This window comes from Carassius gibelio, chromosome A20, assembly GCF_023724105.1.
Source record: "Carassius gibelio isolate Cgi1373 ecotype wild population from Czech Republic chromosome A20, carGib1.2-hapl.c, whole genome shotgun sequence".
Lineage (NCBI taxonomy): Eukaryota > Metazoa > Chordata > Actinopteri > Cypriniformes > Cyprinidae > Carassius > Carassius gibelio.
In genome coordinates this window covers 17,705,717-17,722,028 of record NC_068390.1, presented here as the reverse complement: position 1 = coordinate 17,722,028, position 16,312 = coordinate 17,705,717, and the positions used below count along the sequence as shown (strand labels likewise).

Genomic DNA, 16,312 nt, shown 5'->3' with positions numbered 1-16,312 from the left:
GGGTAAAACCAGGAAGTGCTTTAGGATATTGACTGAGCCGTTGTGAATCGCAGAGCACCAGAAGCAATGATCAATTTCATACTCAACACCGCATTATGTGCGCTGTGCACCTATGAAAAGATAATCATGATTTCTTAATGCGACTGCAATTACTAACTTGCATAAGGACTTTATGCTTCTCTGAGGGAAATGCTAATTGGAACTCACATAGTGAATATAAGTGACAGTCATTAATCTCTCTCTGTGGGCATTTGGTAATTACTTTGCAGATTCTATCAATATAATAACACAAATATGAACAATAAACAACATGGGCTATCTTAATTGTATGCTAAATTATGTTAATCTCTTAGACTAACTAGCGCATCAACCATTTTGAAGGCCTCACACTCTTCTCATTGGCTCACACAAAGACCCTGTGTGCTCAGCAACAACTTGTCACCTTTCTGCATGTCATTCTGTATTAGTGTATCCACATCGCTTGAGTGGACCTAAATGAATGGGACCATTCTTCCTGTTCCCCTTAGCATCTATGACAAGACATTCTTATGTGAGGTCACACATGCGATTGTGTGGTCAACATTTAGGGGGCATCAAGTATTGATCGCACAAATGGGACAAAGACATTCCTAAATAATTTAGAAGGAATGGTCAGATGGTAGCAACCTGTTCAACATTATGATTTCTGTTTGTGCATTGTGATAATCATCCATGCTCCTTTCCTTTTTTTTTCTCTCTGTCTTTTCCTGAAATATAGCAACTGTGTTATTTCTCAAGAATAGCATGTTGTTTGTTAATGGAGTTTCTCACAAAAGAGTATGCAGGGAAACTAGTGCACTCATTTCAAAGAGATTAACCTCCTCTCATGTGGTCAATGAGGACATTAGATTTTGGATTGTATGTGCTCTTTATTTCTCTTGGATTAAAACATCTGTCGTCAAACATGGACAGGGTGTGCTGCAGTGGTAGTAGCTTTTCTAAAATCTGCAGCATTGTGTTTGCAAGCCAGTTGTCATGGTAACAAACGACATTATTTTAACACTGAAATATATTTACTAACAATCTTCTGTGGTTTAATTCCATGTGATAACTCGATTTTCTTTGGGAATATTTCTGAGACATGAGTATACACGGAATTCCAGAATGAGGAATTATATTTGAACAATGTTTAAATTTAATCTTGCACAAAAGTTTGGACAAACTTACTTAATTAATACTTTGCATCTTATATCATTTATATAACGCCTGTCAGTGGCCACTGACAACAAAATAAAAAGATATAAACCATAAACAATAGCTAGCGTATTGTCATATAAATTCATATTTGTCAATCTCTAATTATTTGACAACTAGTTTTTAAGGTTTCACTGGAATATATTTACATTTGCATTTAGTCATTCAGCAGACACTTGTTTCCAAATTTACTTACAGGAAGTTTTTTTTTTTTTCTTAAATAAAATCAGTAGATAGAACAGAAAAATTCCAGGGGATGCTAGAGTTAAAGGGACATTTTTTTTTAATAACAAATAATAAGAAAACAGAACAGAACAGAAAAGAACAGAGAATGAAAGTGTTAAAGGGTCTTGTTTTTCACACACTACTTTCTGCTGGTGTTTACAGTTATTAGGCACTATTTGGTTACAAATAGCAAAGAACATTTAAAAATATTAAATTGGTTAAACTGAAAAAGGTTTGGCAAATGAGGTAGGTTTCTACTAGTAATCAAGTGTTAACCATTATGCTTAGAATAAAACGTCACAAATGCTACCCAAATAACAAGACAGCAGAGCACATGTTGTAGCCTACAGGTCCACCCTGCTACTCTTGTCCAAGAAAACAGTCGCGTGAAAACCGTGCAGCACATAAATTGCGCTGTTGCCACGGCAACCCAGTCAGTGGGGGGCCCATTCCCAGAGATCCAAATAAGCTTCCAAATCACGCTCCCCTCTAGCAGCGCTCAGCTATCGCGAGAACCCTGTAAGCTAAGCTTGAAGTGACTTCATCAGCAGCTGCAGCGCGAGGCGGAGCTGCAACTTTTGTATGAACTTCGAAGTTGAATAATTGTGAACGAGACGCTGGGGCCAACGGTACTGCTGCATGGAGTAGATACAGCAATACAGTGAAAATTCTCCCGCGACACACGGGAAAACAGCAGGAATAACGGCCGCACATAGACTGCACTCGGCTGGCGGAGAGACGCTCGTGTCGGACTTTTATCAGAAGATTTTGTGGGAGAAGAGACCGCACGAGAGCAGCGAGAGCTGGAGAAGGGAAGAAGGTGAGTTCGTGAGATGTCTGTGATTTAACTGTGCATGCCAACTCCGGACCGTGCTTGCATATCTCTAAAAGGGTCCACGGATGTGTTTCTTCGAAGAAAACGTGTCTGTGTACGCGCTAAAATTCCTTGTTGTAACGTTACCTCTCGTGCGAGTTGCGACGGTTAACGAATGATCTAGTTTCACCTGATGATCAGATCAAAACAAGATTTGATCAGAAAGTTGCAGTGAACGTGACCAGATTTTTATAACTGATAGCAGTCGGAATGTAAACCCATAGTCCTATGTGTGTCGTGTTTATTTGATCTCAGTCTGATAAACAAGACAGCGCCAGCAAGGTGAAAATGGTGCGGTTATAGTTGAAGAGTTTTGGTCTTAACTCCAGATGTGGGAAGATTTTAGAAACAGCCGATTACAGCTGACAGCCGAGCAACTTCATCAACATGGATTGTGCATGGCACATGCACATTTATTCATTATTGCATCAGTCAAGAAGAGAATTCAATAATATGGTTTGTAACTCATGAAAATACATATCCTACTCCTGTGTTTTCATTACTAGCGGGGAGTGACTTGGTTAAGGTCCACTGGTAAATAATAGCCTATATCTTTTCAGTTTTGTGAAAATTTAAAGTGTAATTTCGAGCCCTGGAAAAGAAATGTATCTATGTAGTTGATCCTTTTTTTGAGTACAATCTCTACAGAATGAATGAATAAAAAAAATCCTTATTAATCACAAATAATCTGAACAGTTTTGCACATTAATTGATATCTATCTATCTATCTATCTATCTATCTATCTATCTATCTATCTATCTATCTTTCTCTCTCTCTCTCTCTCTCGATCTATCTATCTATCTATCGATTGATCTATCATATTTGAGAACAAAGGCTTTCTAAAAACTAGACAGCTGCCTACCCATCACAGGCTCATTCCGGATGCAATTTATGGAACTGAATATCTATGGAATCTGCTGCATTAGCTGAGATTCATATCAGGTGTCCAACTGGAGGAGTCACTGGGCTGTAGATTGCATTGAATTTGTTATGCATAACATTTTGTCACGTCGGAATTGTGACTTCTGTATTGTAGGTTGACTAATGGCACTTCACTCTCCCTGTAAGGGCTTCACTGATTTGTCATTTGCATGTCTTTTCTTCGTTGTGTGGGTGGTGTGGGCTCACTGTGTATTGGCCAGACTCTAAATTCAGTTTGTGTGGGGGTGGATTTGAAGAGCAGGTCCCTGATCGAGGTGCTTTCGCGCATTCCCTTTTTAACTTTAGATGTATGGAAGATGCAGACCATCAGATCTTAAAGATGGTCAAGATGGAACTTTGTGTTGGACTCATCATGTCCTTGAGATATTGATGTTGCCGTGTCCTTTGAAAGGCCTGCAGCTATTTTTGTGTTGTCTTGAGCCCCTTTCACACTGCATGTCGGACCCGCAATATTTCCGGAACATTGCCGGGTCGCCTTCTGTGTGAAAGCAACCACGTCCCGGAATTGATTACCGAATTGAACCCGGGTCGGGGACCTAGTAACATTGCGGGGTTCGACCCGGTACGAGCGCTGTGAACAAAAGCCAGATCTAATTCCGTGTCGAAGTGATGACGCGCGTTATCGTGCGACTCTTTTACCGGCTGTTTTGAAGGAAGATCAACATTCGTGATGAAAACATATGTGCAAACTGTAATGAAGCAGAGATCAGTTACTTTCTGCGCTGACGCCGAGATCGTTTGCTTGCTTCAGTGAAAGTATAACGTGCCTAGCGTTGTCGACTCGTACATTACACGTCACGCGCTGATGTCACGTGTCGTTACGGGATCTTCAAGGGTTGTGTGTGAAAGCACGCACATATACCGGGTCATCACTGGCAGTGTGAAAGTGCCAAATCTAGTGATCAGGGACCAATTGCAGGAACACTTTACCCCTGTATTGCCGGAATGGTAGTGTGAAAGGGGCTTTGGTGTGGCTGATTAAAAGTAAACAATCTGTCCACTTTTAGGCTTTTTCCCCCCCTCAGTTGACCACCTTCAGACGTTCACTTTGCTGTTGTTAAATCTGTGGAACAGCATGGATCCCATTTTCTTTTTTGTTATTTGGACATCACCTGTTACAGATCTTTTTTAGATGTAAACAATGCTGCATTAATAACCTGATTTTGATTAAGTCAGTAGCAAGCAAATATTCCTACTGTTCAAAACCTTACTTAGATTTAGTGTTTTCTGTCCCCAGCCTCTATCTAAGAATGCCAAGGATGCAGTTATCTGCAGGCAGTGTCGCATTTCCAATATTAAGTAAGTAGCCTATTGAAAGGGAGTGTGTAGGTGGGCACGCACATGCTGTGAAACATGTAGAAAAGGAAATGTGCGAGGGGAAAAAGACGCTTGGGTGGATGATTGGCAGCTGTGGGATTATCAAAAGTTTTTAACATGTAGAGTGGCTCAAGATTCTATAGGTACTGCTGAATTAAGGTTAGGCAAATGCGTTTTAATCATTGCCTCAGGTTTAACAAATATGTGTGAGTTTGAGCGCTTAAAAGCCTCTCCTGTTGTTGTTATATGCTGTTGCTATGGAAGTTTGGTTTATGTAAAATCATGTCCATTGTTCGGTTATGCAAGTGTATTTTTTAAGATTTGGCAACAGACAACATCCAAATCTAATTCTGTAACAAGTCTTCATCAGATGTGATCCAATACATCAGACAGTATCTAATGGTCCTTCTTTTTGATGTTTAAGACTTAATTTTCACTGGAATATAATATTATAAGATATAGATAGAGGCTCAGCTTTTGGGTTTGTCCAGTCCAACTTATATTATCTGAAACAATTAGCTACTGGACACATCCAAATGAACTTTTTAAAGAGTTGGTTACTCAAAAGAAAATTCTGTAATCATTTCTCACTCCACATTCTTTCATCTTTCATTTTTGACCATCCATTGAAAATCCAACCAAATTTTCCATGTTTGTTTTTTATGAGTAACAGATTTAATTTAGGCTTTTATTCACATATAAACATTGATTAATACACATGCACAGTGCACACATAGGGATTATTTTTTACTATGTTAAAATAACTTTTTGATGGGTGAAAGTTTTGGTTGGATTTTCAATGAGTGTACAAAAGTGATTAGAATATTAGAAATTCAAATTTGTATTCTGAAGATGAACAAAATGTTTATGGGTTTATAGTGGGATAAAGGTGTGTAATTGAACTGACATTTTTTTGTTTGGGTGGAAAATCCAAATAAGTGCCCATGGGTTACAATGAAATAAGTGAAGTCACAAACAGGAAAAGGAAAGAAAATGATCTTTTCCCACCCAACTTGCTATAGTTAGTCCTGAAAGTTGGTAGAAAACATTATTATTATTATTATTATTATTTTTTTTTTTTTAATTATTTTTTTTAATCAGCCACAGGTGGTTTTAAACCATACTTATTTCCAGCATATTGTTTTGCCACCTCATTTAATCTCACATCTTCCTGGAAGCAGCAGCTGCTGATCTGATGAATGGCAAAGAAACAGTTGAAGGTTCACAATGTATCTGCATTATCGCTGATATTCCCACCAACTGTCTCGCCATCTGCCTAACAGCGCTTGTTCTGTTCCGTACAGGAGAACAGAGATTTTCAGCATCTTGCTCTAGAGAGGAAGGGTGTTAACATGAAATCCAAATGCTGAAATTAGTTTTGAAGGCACCTATCTTACTTTTGGACTCCTTAATTACTGTCCTGTTTCCTCTACCACTCTGGACTCCGTCTTAATGCAGGCTGTAGCCTCAGATTTATGTAGCCATTAGTTATGTAGACAGTTTGTTGAAAATTGAAGGTGAGAAATGAGCGCTGTGGAATTTGAGATGCAGGATTCATACTATGTTTTTGATTCATGCAGCTTATTCAAGACTCTCAATATTGAACTTTTCAGAAGTAATGTAATTGTTTCCTTTCAAAAAGTAAACTAAAAGCCTAATGCCTTTTGGCAGACTGAAACATTATAGGGGTCATATGATGTTGCCAAAAAGAACATTTATGTTCTGTATTTGGTTTAATGCAATGTGTTAATGCGGTATAAGGTTAAAAAAAAAATCATTATTGTTGCTCCTCTATGTCCCGCCTTTCTGAAACACATCGATTTTTACAGAGCTCTTCATTCTGAAAAGCGGGGTGTACGCTGATTGGCCAGCTATCCAGCGTGTTGTGATTGGCTGAATACTTCAAGCGTGTGATGGAAATGTTACGCCATTAACACACCGTGATGGCAAAAAAAAACAAAAAAACAAAAAAACTATAAAGCCCATTACAAACGAGGCATTTGTTGCATCCAGTGGGGACATAATTACTGATTATAATGATTTATAATGTGTTTTTACGTGTTGCGTTGCGTATCGCACCGCGTAAACAAAACCATTTTCTGCATTTGTGATCGAAGAAATGACAAACAAGCACTACTCTATGCTGCTTAAAACTCATATATATAGTCTGGCGTAGCCAGACCTTCAGATTGATGGCTGAAGGTCTGCAATCCATGGCAGCTTTCATTGGCCAACATGTCAAACAACCAATCACAGTTTGTTTCAGTCATCGTCATGTTTCAGAGCATGGAAATGTCGGCACAATAACTTGCGGCAATCACATGTGACGACCCTGGGGCTGGACTCCGCTTCATCCACGATGAAAGCCGATCTGGTGTTTCACAGCGCAAAGTTGATGTATTTACTCAGTGACCAGCATGGATCAGTTCTAAGCATGATGAAGCGGATATTGTCCTCTTTTGGTAGGCCAAACAAAGTGGTTTAGCTTTAACAACGATACACACAGCATCTCCGCAACATGGAGGCGGTGGCAACAACAATACTACAGCATGAATAAAAGTTACACCACCTTTCTTTGCATGAACATTTTGCCGGTGTTATGCAAATCTTCCCACACAATGACGTAGACATGGTGGGGGGTGTTTAAACAAGGCATTTTAGGATTGCGTGGACAAGTCTTAACTTTTATAAAGAATATCTCTTTGGATTTTAAATTTTAGTCTTTTCAACTTTACAGATCTTCTTCATGCACCAAGAGCTTGTAACACTCCAAAGAGAAAGGACAAATTTAAATCGTGTCATATGACCACTTTAAGTTAGGATTGCATGGATGCGTTATCAGTGGTGTTTCACCTTCCAATAAAGGAATATATGATTGTATATTTTTACTTTTTTAGGGACTGACACAATGTCTTGAGCAAACATATTTAGGAGAGTAACTTATCCACTTTCATGATGAAATAACTGGGGGCTTAATAAACGGGAGCTTGTCAATGTCATATTCTCCAAGCCTTTCAAGATTCCTTTTGATCTATTTTAAACCTAATCTCATTTTGAATACTGTGTCTTTTGGAACATGTTATTTTTATGGCATGTTCACTTCCCTTAATCATAGTGTGGTTTCTTAACAGCTTTCTGGTTAGTTAAACTGCACTTCTTTGGAATATTTTGTAATGGAGTGGAAAGTGTCAGGCAGTTCTTCCTATGCATTATGTTCTTCTCAGTGTGGCTTGCATCCACACTGTGGTTGTGGTGGTTACAGTGATTTATAAAATATTAAGTTTCCATGTTGACTAAATGACATAATCACTAGCTTCAGAATAGAATTCTGGTAAATCTTTACTGCAAATGGATAGATAATAAGATCTGACATTCATTGATGAGGATGTGATGGCTGTGATGGTGAAATTAATAAAACAATTAGTTTGTTTAATTTATTTGTTTTGTCTCGTTACGTTATGCAACATTAAACATTTTGTGGATTATACATTGCATTGACTGAACATTCACATGGAAAAGCATGTTTTTATAAACTTATTTTATAGTTTGAATAAATTGTAATAATATTTGTTACAAAAAATTAGGAAATTATTTATTAAAGCTGCATGAAAAATCACATGCAATGTTTAATGTGAACCTTGGCAGTAATGCCGGTTCTGTAATAAGCAGTAAATCACTATCATCAACACTTTCACATGGAGCAGCATTAACTACACAGCCGTTGTTCACTGACAAGTAGGGCTGTGCAATATGGACAAAAAAATCTATCACCATTCTATTTTAATCAGTTAATGAATAACAGATCAACTACGACAGCCTACATTGCACATCCTGCGATGTGACTATCGATGTTAAACGACACATCGTGCAGCCCTAGTCATAAATGCATTCAGTATAAATTTGAAATATATTTCCGAAAGAAAACCAATAAGAGCTTTATTAAAAAGTTACAAGTAACATGTCTCTAGAACAGACATGTCAAAATAATAATTTAATAAAGGTGTGACAAAATGTTTAGACATATGACAAAATAAATAAATCCCATGTCCAGGGATTTTTTTTTCTTTCTTTGCCATGCATGCACAAACAGTGTAGGGCTGTAGCTATCGAATATTTTAGTAATCGAGTATTCTACCCAGAATTCCATCGATTAATCGAGTAATCGGATAAAATGTGTTTTTGCTTAAAGTGCAATATTAATTATTCAGGAGAAAATTAGACTCCTGGGTCTCTTAAAATTAACAACTAACTATTTTTAAATGCATAGAATGCAATGCATACATCAAAAATAAACATTTAATTATTACCCATTGTTTCTCTGTCTGTACTTGTACTGTGAACAATGACAATAAAGTTGACAGATGAATTAAGTGCTTTTAAGTGCCAATTGGTTGGGGTTTTAAATAAAGCCGTTTCTGAGATGCACATTAAACATTAAACGCAAAACATTACTTTAATTTATTTTTTAATTATTAAAAATTAAGCAAACTTAACTTTTTGGTAAACAAAGGGGATTTACTATTAAAAATAAAACATGGAAGAAATGTGTGATTAAACCTTAAAAAAAATAATGTTGGAATTTGTTTTTTTTTTTTTTTTTAGTAGTAGGCTATGTACATTGTGCTGAACAATAGTTTTTAACCAGACTTTTATTTTGACGGGTTAGCGTACCTTTACAGTTCTGTGTATCTGATGTGACGCTAGTTTTACTCTAATCAAACTGTCAAATGCTCATGAAGTGACTGTCAGAGCAGTTCTGGAGATGTTGTTCATGTGTCCACGTACTTATTTAGTGAGACGCTGAAATCACTGGAGCATCACGCTCGCTTCAGTGTGTTTAATGAATGAAGATGTGCTTCTGCTCCATTCATTAACAGAGACACGCAGAACATGCAGGATTCATATTTAAATAGACTGTTCCGGCTTAATATTTACAGATATAAGTCCATATCGTGATTTGATGTAAGTGCAATGACCTATTTTTGATGAATTCATTAAAATTTGGCAAATTCCGCGCCAATCTGCGTTAAACTGTAAATTCCGTTTTTATGACTGGATTCCGCGATTCCATCCGCGTTTTCTGCATCGCGGAATCATAGGGCCTTAGTTGTGGTATGCCAGCTCTATCTTGAAATGAACACACGTCACGACGTTCTCTTTACGTTTGCCCTCGCACTCAAATCAAAACACTGCTGACTCCTGGCAGTATGCGGCTTCGGACGCAGCGCTTGTGTCTCTTTCCGCTTTGTGGGTGACGTAAACGCATTTTGTCACATAAAAAAATAATTGCGAAAGAACCTGAGAGATTTAAAATAAATTAAAAGAGGCTTCGAGGCAGAGGAATTTGCCTCGATAATTTTTTGTAATCGAGATACTCGAGGAATCGTTTCAGCCCTAAAACAGTGTGTGTAAACCTGCCGTTATGTAGGCATATGCCCGGTCTTTTCTGTTCTCGTGTGCCATTTAGGCACGCTGCATTTGGATTGGTTTGGATAGCAAACTGCGAGAGGTCAGGGCCACAGAAAATCGTGCACGTTAAATCATGCTCAAAATATGATTGTGGTTTTGCGCAGCTTGTCAGTGAATTTATACAACATGCATATAATCTGTCTCTTCAGGCAGTTAAAAAAAAACACAGGGTGAGGCAGCTTTGAAACCATTAGCAGGGTTGTTAAAAGTACCAAATTCTGGACCAGTTAGTAGTGAATTGTAAAAAATTAGATGGTTCCAGCATTTCCCACTAAAATTATCAGCACTGTTGAGCCGATTCTTAAAAATTGCTGGTATTATCACAAGTTCAGGAGTGAGTTCAGCTTCCTGACAGCCTGGTGGATGAAGCTGTCCTTCAGTCTGCTGGTCCTGGCCTGGAGACTCCGCAGTCTCCTCCCTGATGACAGCAGGCTGAAGAAGCTGTGTGACGGGTGGGTGGGATCACCTGTGATGTAGAGGGCTTTACGGGCGAGGTGGTTTCCATAAATGTCCTGGAGGGAGGGGAGAGAGACACCAATGACCTTCTCAGCTGCTCTCACTATGCATTGCAGTCTTTCGGAAGGACGCGTTGCAGGCGCCATACCACACAGTGATGCAGCTCGTCAGGATGCTCTCAATGGTGCCTTTGTAGAAGGTATACATGATGGGGGGTGGGGCTCTGGCTCTCCTCAGTTTGCGGAGGAAGTAGAGACACTGTTGTGATTTCTTGGCAAGTGCTGCTGTGTTTTCAGTCCAGGAGAGGTCCTCTGTGATGTGCACACCCAGGAACTTGGTGCTGCTCACTCTCTCCACAGTCGCACCGTTGATGGTCAGTCTGGAATTGAAAAAAAGACATTGGCTTTAGAAACCTTTTTGCCACTCGAGAAGGGAATTGGTTTAAATTAGAATTTTCAATTCCAGACTCAGATTTTTGTTCCATAAATTGTTCCATTATGGGTACAACATCTTTTCATTGGGGTATAATTGTATGTTTTTTCCCCACTCCTCAATTGTTAGTATTTTATTTTATGCACATGACCTCGCATTTTTTTTTATATGTGGTTGTGATAGTTTTTCTTTTGCGTGGTATAGAGTAAAATGAGGCATGCTCAGAGGAAACAGCAGCAGACTCTGTGGTTATTAGATGGTCATTAATGGTTAGGTGAAGTAACATGTGAGCTTGCAATTTGTGTTGTGTTTTGGTTGACCTCACTTGTAGCAGTGTTTTCACTGCTTCGTCAAGTAGATAAAGGTCCACTTGAGTTATAATTTGATTTAGGTTACTGAGATTTACTAAGGTCCTCCTTCAAACACCATTATATAAGATTATTGTATTTAGTGTTAATCTGCTTTTAATGATCTCCAGCCTATTGTGATATTGTTACTGTTTAATCCACTTTCAGCAGCAGTGTTAATGTCAATGATAAATCTGTAATGGATTTGCACCAGGGCTAAGTGGTTTTGTGGCTAAAGATGTAGCTGTGCGAATAGACTACTAAACTTTGTGTTGGCAACAGTCTATTTTCAGTACTTTTTCTTGTTCTGTGTGTATGGACATTACTCTTTATCTTTGATATGCTGATTTCAGCAGAACTTCTGGCTGAACTGGCGAGTTCTTCCTGGCTGAATGTATTGAAGTGAATGTATTGCCAGGAAACCGAATATCTCCATGTGAAATAAATTCAATGTCATATGCAACACTGCTTTCGTGGCAGTCTGGTAGTAACGTTGTGTTCTTTAGCCCCTCATTTAATTGCTTAAATCAGAATATGCCAGATCTTTCTTATTCCGTCCAAACTGAAAACATTTTAATTTCTCTAGACATTGAAATGTTTTGAGAAGCACTTTTTTATATGCACAAATACATTTTGTGGATGATGCATTGTAATGATTGAAAATTCATTTTTTTATAACCCATTTATTAGCCTACAACAAAATGTAAAAAAAGTGAATACTTTAAATGTAAACGATATCTTTAAATGCACGTTTACATCTGGAATCTGACCTGAATATAAATGACTAGTGGTTCAGTGAGTCAGTTGTTAAATTGATTCAAACTGAAAACCTCAATTTGAGAACTGCCTCATATGAGTCATTTCTTATTGTTTCATACGTCATAGGTTTGTTGTTGTGTAGGATGCTGAATAGCTGTGAAGGAAATGCTGGAATGCACTGTAGAGATACAGTCTGATAAAGTGGATATCGATTCAAATCAAATTTTCTCATTTGCTGCTGACGACAATTCGATTTTCTCAAATTGTTCTTTTTGTTGCCTTTGCAACTATTTTAAACCCTGTAACTCTTCCAGCAGGAAGTCTGCTATGCTGTTTTAAAAAGGTGTGAGCAGAGGGTCATGGGCGAGGCTGGTCATGTGGAATGAGTGAGAGGGATCTGGACTCAATAGAGGTGAGGTCATCATTTTGAGCTGTAGCAAAGGCCAGCAAACACTGGAACAATTAAATGTGCATGCACCAGTACCCTTTGCATCCCCTAGCCACACTTTTGTGTACGTGTGAATTTAGGTTTTCTGTGACTCAAAGCAAATATTGTCACCAGGAAGTGTAGGTTAATGATTATTTGGGGAGGGTAGAATGAAACGCTATGCATCTTTGTTGTTGGACACACTTTAGATCTAACTGGGACATGCTGTTTAGAGATGTGCCCATATTGCTGAGAGTAAGATTGTAGGCTTTATAAAGCTTGGTTAGTCTAATTTTGAGCATTTGACTGTATTCTTGGTATCTTGGTGTTATGCCTTTTACATAATTTGACTATTGTTGACAATTAAACAGGGATATTTTGGTGCAAATCACATGGATAAATAATACACATTGTAAAAGTAGTACATACTTGTACTACTGACATTACAATAAAACAATAAAAATACATTTTAAAGGAGAGTAGGTGATTTGGTTCAAAAATTATTTTTGTTACGCTTGTTGAAAGTCTTTCGTTCATTATCAGCTTGGATCTTCGCAGCTTATCAGTTAACAACGGTTCAGTGTAGTAACAATTGCTCCGTGTTAAATCATGCACCTGATGGTATTTACCTCTGATTAGTTAACCGGCTTAACTGATGAGATGCGCATTAATCATCGGCCGATATACGGTATATCGTGCACCCCTAATCTCTTCATATCCTAAGAACAATCGCTATTTTAAAAGTTAAGTGGCCTAAATGTATGCATCTGTGGAAGGCGTAGGACCATAAAATGTTCATCCAATCAAAATGTTCGGTCAGAAGGCTGAGATAGGCTGTCCGTACTGCCTGTCAAAATATGTATTTGCATACCTCTGTACACCCTTTGCATAGACTGATACATCTTCAGCACGTTCCAGCGAGAATGAAAGGCGTTATTATTGTAATATTATGCACTTTGTACTGTAATGTATTTTCACCGGTGAATGAGATATCGGGTAATCTGACTGCATTGCATTCAACCCTCCATCAACGCCGTCTCTTATCATGACGCTGGTTAGCGTTTGGTCTGCTGTGCACGTTCATGTGTTTTGGAGGAGGTGTGGCTTTGCAGACTTGATCTAGCTTGCGATTGCCAGCCTTTACAAAAGCGGCCTACCTTACCTTTAATGTTGGTAAATTTACCCACTAGTAACAGTCTTTCTGTAGCTAATGCAGCCATATTCATGAAGAATATGATGTGATCTGTGATCACTTCCTCTGGGATTTTATTCTAGGAGCAACTGTTTTTTTCCATTGTCATTCAGATGTTTTGAAAAGAGTGATTCACTCTGATGACAAGCTGCGTTTGGTGCACACTCATTCAAAACAAGTGGGCCATTTTCATTGGGCTCTAGTGAATGATTTGAACCTGCTTTGATCAGAGAATTGGAAAGGTGTCTAGAAAGCTGCCATTTTGGAAGAGCACTCAGATCTTGTGATCAGCTGTTGTGGTTGTGATGCTACTACTTCTATTGTTACTTCAAAGAAGATCTGTCATGCAAACAATTGTAACCAGTACCTGAACCATGAAACAATGCCCTACAAGAGCCACTTTTAGGATAATTGCTAGAAAAGTGGCTGTGAGGCACGTCAAACTCATGGAGCACTTGTCATTGCCAAAGGTAGCACAGATTTGAAAACAATAGAAAGTTATGCAGTGTAATAGCAGAGTACAGTAGTTTTTTCCAGGTAATAAGTTAATTTTTTTTAATACATTTCATTAGATATTATTGATTGATTTTTATTTGATATATAAATTAAATTCAATAATTAATTGAAAATATTTTGTTGAATACATTGATAGTTTTTTTGTTTGTTTGTTTAATATCTGATAACTGATAACTGAACTGAATAACTGAAAATTGGTCTAGTTCAAGTTCACAAATTAACATCTGCTAAACTGCTTGTTTGTTTAATGGCCAGTCAATTAAAACTCAGAGCAGCAATTGACCAAATTTCATTTGTTTACTTCCCTTGGGTGATTTTAAGTGTGTTTGCTCTCTGTGGAATACATTTACTTGTGGCTTTGTTGCTTTGCCCCAGAGTTGTGAACAGATGTGTTTGTGGTTCTGGCTATGTGGTTACTGTAATTCAGAAACCAAAGACAGCAATAAAAGGGATCTCACAGACAACTCATTGTCAGCTGTAAGGGTGATGCCTTCAGGAAAGTTTAGTTTAGGGCATTTTCTCAGAAAATGAGAGCCACTTAAAAACCCAATGGTTCCTGGAATCCTAAAACTGCTAGGTGAAATAGCACCTTTTTTTTTTTTTTTTAATAAAACATTACTTGAATCAAATCAGTAATGAAAGCAAGTGATATTGATTTAGTAAGTGTGCTTTGAAAGTATCCTGTATCTCAATACCAGCACAATTTATGAAATGCAGATTAAACTCCTTGATCTTGTATGAAAATTTTTAGTGAACCTATGATTCTTTTAAAGAGCCACACAGATGGGAAATCAAAAATTAGCTGTATTACAGTGTATGATGTAGATGTCTATCAGTGTAAATAATGTGCAAAGTAATTAAACCAAAAAGTACACGATTTATAAAGTTATTGGCTTCTAAAGTAAGGAGTCGACTCTGAATCACTGAAACGAGTCGTTATAGATTTCAAATCTTTTGCCCATCTCTATGTACGTCACTAGGAGCACTTTGCATAATAATCTCCGGCTACCGTGTTGGGAGAAACGGAACTCTGACCTGCCCCCCCCCCCCCCCCACACAGACGCTCTGTTTGGTGTGATAGCATCATGTCCAGGAGACAGTGTGTTTTTAATTGTAAAGGCAAGTTTGTTTTATTTTCACTGCCAAAGAATGAAGATCAGAAGAACCAATGGCTAAAACTAATTCTTACCACAATACCAGAGCAGTACAACAAATCCTTGTTGTGTTCACAACATTTCAATGATGACTTCTTTTCTAATCTCGGTGAGTACAAGGCGGGATTTTCAAAGCGTTTGGCCATAAAAGAGGGTTCATTACCAACTTTATTTAGACCAACGAGCATCTCCGAATCACAACGCGAAGTATGATTATGAAGTTATGTGTTCATTTTCTCCCGAGCATCTTATCAGTATGTGTGCTGTCTGCGCTGATCTTCATTTACAAACACGTCATTAAAATGAAGTGTAACTCCGTGAATACTCAACGAAGAGACATGAGAGAGATATCTATAGAAAACTTGACATGTGTACTTTAAAACTAAACAAGTGCTGCCGAAAACAGATATTCTGTGATAGTAATCCATATGAAAACAACGCGATGTCTGTTTTTCATGTCTCCCTTCGTTATATCTAATGTGACCACACCCCCGCGTTGAATGCACTATTCAGATTCAAACTGATGCACGCGGTTTGAATACACCCACACAGAAGAAAAAGCTGCGAAACTGTTCAAGTTTTTTATTTTACTGTTTGCTTCGCGGTAAGAGGAATAAGACATAATTCACCCCAAACAGATGCTGATGCATTGTTTACCGTGAAGTTGTGTGCGGAACAACTAATCAAAACTATGTCAGTTGACCACTCAGAACACAGTATGCTACCGAAAGGTGGGGTTTAAGGAAACTGAATCTTTTGAACAGCTTCGCGCGAACCGTTTGGGAATCTCTGAGAATTGAGATAATTTTAAAATGATATTTTGACAAAATGACAATGTTTTTTAACCTTGGATGGATTTAAACCTAATGTAGAGGACTTATAAACAGTGATAGGAAGCTTAGAATTTTCATCTTACTGGCTCTTTAATGGAAACCGAGTGTGCAGGTATAATTGATGAGTTATCAAAT

General features: G+C 38.0%; 1 protein-coding gene across 4 annotated transcripts in view; it reads left to right on the top strand.

The window, feature by feature from the left end:
* Nucleotides 1-1,952: 1,952 nt before the first annotated feature.
* The window catches only part of LOC127938756 (signal-induced proliferation-associated 1-like protein 1), a 79,564-nt gene continuing 65,204 nt past the window's right edge, over nucleotides 1,953-16,312 (top strand). Inside the window, exon 1 of one of the 4 annotated variants that reach the window (XM_052535597.1) lies at nucleotides 1,953-2,278. The gene's annotated coding sequence lies outside the window, so the exon portion shown is untranslated. Of the gene's footprint in view, nucleotides 2,279-12,372; nucleotides 12,468-16,312 lie in introns of those variants that run through there. The other 3 variants (XM_052535599.1, XM_052535600.1, XM_052535598.1) reach the window with 3 other exon arrangements.